This window comes from Trichoplusia ni, chromosome 2 (assembly GCF_003590095.1).
Source record: "Trichoplusia ni isolate ovarian cell line Hi5 chromosome 2, tn1, whole genome shotgun sequence".
NCBI classification, from domain to species: Eukaryota; Metazoa; Arthropoda; class Insecta; order Lepidoptera; family Noctuidae; genus Trichoplusia; species Trichoplusia ni.
In genome coordinates this window covers 1,077,991-1,082,778 of record NC_039479.1, presented here as the reverse complement: position 1 = coordinate 1,082,778, position 4,788 = coordinate 1,077,991, and positions in this window count along the sequence as shown.

Sequence of the window (4,788 nt, the reverse complement as noted above, 5' to 3'; positions counted from 1 at the left end):
AATCCTAAAATAAACAAAAGAAAGGGGAGTCAGCACAATCACGGATAAAGAATTGTTTTGTACGAGTATTTCTAAAGGATATTAAATGGATGGTCTGGTTCACAAAAAAGGGGTTGTAGTCATTGTTCGTACTAATTTTTATAAAGGCGCCCATTTTATGCGAAATTTGTACTTGTTACCGTGTCGACATAATTTTTGGAACAGTCGGGGATTTGTATTAAATTTTTTGAAGGAAACTGTGGATAGACATTGTAACAATTACTTATTTAATGCAGAAGTCTCCACCTAGTATGCCAATTTTTCAGGAGTTTGGCTGATATGAGCTCGGAAAGAATTGGATTATTATGAAAATCATTATTTTGTGATAGTTTTTGGTCGACAGTCAATTGTTGAACATTAGCTTAAAGATTAATAAAAATTCTCGAGCATCTTTTGCCTTCCTTAGTTTTTAATTTATTGAATCAAATTCTGCAAAAGCCAAAATAATTTTGTAGAATAAATGCGATTTTTAAATATTTTCTTAAAATATGACACTTGTGGTTGGAATACCTTCTACCATTTATCCAATGTCCAAAATGATTTGAATATCCTTAATCAGGCTTCAATTAACTGACAGATCCTATCTCTAATCCGATGGTCCGGAATGAGCCTGCATAGTTATGGGCGCGCAGTTTTTGGATTCCACACGCAGCTGGCGTGGAATTTCCGCCATTATTGAGAATACTTGGGGGATGTGCGAAAATTGGAGAAGGTAATAATGGAATGATAAGATTATGAGGGCAGCTGATTATTAAAAATATCAAGGTATATTAATTGGAAATTTCTTCCGGTGACAGTGTTGGCTGGAGTAGCGAAAAGTAAAAATATTGCATGTCCTAAGCATGGATTGCGCTCGTCAATTGCGCCAACAGGACATATTCAATTGCTATTACGTTTAAACAGATATTCTTCCTCATTATCATTTTTGCTACACTCCTCTTCCTCACTTATACCGCTCAAATACCTTGCCCTCACTTACTAAAGGATAGCATAACCATAGTTTCTTTATCTGTTTTCCCTCATTTACCTCATCTACCTCATCAAACATCTCACCCAATACATCGGCAGCATCCCAACGATTCCCGCGGTCGCGCCAATTAATCAGCTGTGAGATATTGATTAATTAACGGCGGTCAGTGCGGCCAGACCAGCGTCCAGCACCCGGACTAATGTGCAGGATTACTGATGCTAATGATCTGGTCATAATGGATGTATTGATTAGCTGCGTTTGTTAACATTAGATGATGAGGCACAGACAATTGTTTTGGAGTTTTCGGTTTTGTAATTCAAACAGTTATTTGTTTCGGGTTTATTGGGGAATCCATTAAATTGATGATGCTTTTCATATTATTTAGGTGTTAAAGTTTGTGTAATATAAAGAGAGATAGAAGAAGAATTATAGCTTACATTATAACAGAGACGATTTTTTTAGTTTTAGTATCAAATAAGGTCTGAAATGTAAAGTAGTATGTGAGTAAAAAAGAATGTAAACCTGTATTTTGAAAGAACGAAAAAAAAACTGAAGAATAAAATTGCAGTTGACTTTGAAATGGTCTAGACTATTATAACTAAAAATATGGGTTCTTAAATGCGTAATAGGCAAAGCCGAACCTTAACCCTTGCTTCGATAATAAAAGCCAATATAATGGTTCTAAGAGCTGTTCAATGCAAAATATCCATAAAATTATTAGATATTTAGAATTTAAATACTCTTAAACTCATAAAATTGGTACTCCCTAGATCAGTGAAAGGTAAAGTGGTTATTGAGACGAAAATAACTACATTTGAAACGCAAAATATATGTAGTTTAAGGACCATTACTTACAGGGCGATAAGGCTAGTTAGTACGCTTAAAATTTTGGGCTACAAATATAGCTTTTAGAAATTACTTAAATTTTGTAGTGGGTAGGCAATGCATGCTGATGAATGTAACTTGGGAGTTTGAAAAAGCCTACTTAATGGTAGAGAAGTTTGAAAGAAAAAGGGGGAGGCCGGTGCCAAGCAGTGGGATCTAAAACTGGCTATATAAAAAATACGACTTTCTCACCACAACGAAGAAGATGAAATCTTTCTCGCAAACCTAGCCTTAGTTACCCATAGACCGGGATAAATGGGAGGAGAGAAGTATGGGCCTTTGCCCTGCTGTTAATACGACTTTATTTTTTCTGTATTAAACCTAAAAGTCATTCACCTCTATCCATTTAGTAATCCATCAAGACTGGTGGTCACTTGCCGAGATTGGATGCGTCTAGTCAGAACTTACGACCCATAAAATGCTATATACATCCGACGAGCAGCCGCAAAAGATGTATTAGATGTATTAAATAAGAATGAAAGGGATCATCTCTGGAAGAAAATATGTTTTTAGAGGAAAATTTTAGAACCAATCGTCATTGAATGTTGACCGTTTTTGCAAAGCTAAGTTGTAAAATTTAATCCATAGCTCCATGCATATGTACCCTAGGTAAAGTAGTTTAAAATGATTAAGTTTAAACTTAATCAAATATTTTCTAGGATCAAGGATTATGGATTAAGGCCTTTAACAAAAAGTATTTATTACATTAATTTATTATCATAAACCTAACATGAACCAACTGCACGTCTGCAAGCATAGCCTAGTAGAGAAGGACCATGCCAAACACTCTGAGCGCGACGTGTCAGGGGTTCGACCCTGTGTAGGACAGTCGTTTGTGTGGTCCATGAATTTTTATCTGGGTGTCTTTATGCATGCGGATTGAATGTGTGTGAACCCCCCTCCTCCGACACAAGGACTTAATTCCTAAGAGCTGGATTTAAAATAATTAAACTGCAGAAAATATACCAAGTCAAGTTTGCGAACTACATTGAGACAAAATAGCGCAAATATTGCAGATTGAAAAGTAAGGTCAGTTGTATGTACTCAATGTGACCTTAAATGTCAAACGTATTAAGTTCTGAAATTAATCTTTGGACTTTCTTGACACCTGAATTAATGGTATGGAATCGCCGGCTAGCGTAATCAGTGCTCGTTCTTTGGACGAGGCGTTTGACCTGCGATAATAGTGTTACGACTGGCTTTATCGATTTTACACACATCGGCATTTTTTTTTCTACCTTAGTAATTAATGTAATATTATAATGTATAATATGTATAATACTTTAATGTTTTTGGTGAGATATGATCCTAAGAGTTGTTTTTGATCGACTTAAAGAAGTAGGAGGTCTAATTTTGGACTTAAGTTACAAATAATACAAAAAAAAAATGTCATTGTCTCCTTTCCAATTATTCGCTCTTAATATCATTTTAGGCTAGATTTCAAGGCATTCAAAAAGTAAATTTAAAAAAAAAACTGACGACAATAGGGATGACGACTGGGTATAAAAGGAAAAAATCTAATTAGTCCCTCAGTTAGATAATTGAAAAGTATGAGACACGTATTTTTTCCTTTTTCAGAAAAATTAGAACTGACAAAGATTAACTGCTTTGAAGTGTAGGAGAGGGGGCTTGTGACGTGACGATATGGTAAAATAAATACACAATCGTGACGTCACGCGTAAGTTTCATTCATTGCAATTTGGTAAATTTTTGTTTGCGGGACAAATAAAAAAATACGTATCCATTATTATACAGAAAACTACAAGACGGACACTGCAAAAAAAATTGTCGTCATCCCTATTATACTTAAAAATTAAATACAAATTAAGTACTGAATTCAACACTCAGCAAAATAAAAGTACTAGACTAAACGATTTATAAGCCTTACATTAATAAACCAATTCGTAGAACCACAAGCCGTTCGTGTATTATTGTTCAACTCGCAAAAACAAATAAAATATCACTTAAGAGACGTCAACAAAAAGCCGACATAGTATTGTGATCCTGAAATAGTGTAATAGTGCATCTGGAATGTACTACGGATCGCACACGACGCGAGATACATCTGTCTGTCTGTCGACTTGAAATAAATGTGGGACTACACACGGGTAGAGAGATTGGTTATTCTTTTTATTATTTTGAGAGCAATGGTTGTTGTGGAGCTTGTATTTGGTAATTTATTTAGTGTGTTTTGAAGTTTATTTTTGGAGTGCCATAATCGAAGTGTAAAAGATAACGGAATATTTAAGATTCCGCTGTCTGTTTCACAGATCATCCGTCTGTCACCAGGATTTATCTCATGAACCGTAATAGCTAGATAATTGAAATTTTGTAGATGATATATTTCTAGTGATGCTATGACAACTAAAATATAAATCAAGCAACAGTTGGAAAGTTCATAAACTTGATGATTGCCTGATTTCTTTTAGCAACTCATATACACTTGACCAGTTTTCTTTATCTTATATTCTTCTTTATCTTTGCGAAATATAAATTAGCTTTTAGCTTTATTGATCCCCATATTACTTAGTACTAATAGCTAGCCCACTTACATCAGACAAAACAAAAACCCAGAAAATATTATTGACTCAACTCGCCACCACCCGCTGCTCAAACAGACTGACCGTGTGTATCACTCTAAAATTAACTTGATCCCGTGGCGCCGCTCATCATTTTATTTATTTTATTTGTTTAGCGATATCTGCAAAATCACGTCCAATTAGGTACGACCCGTCTGTTAGTACTCAAGTAAATTGGAATTGTAAAACAAATAGAAGTTATTTTTGTATGGCATCGTTTGAACCTTGAGGTAACGCATCTGGTGATGATGTGATACCATCGGTGTGGTGTTGAGTATCGGATTTTGAACTCTATTTGCAAGTAGGAAGACTTTT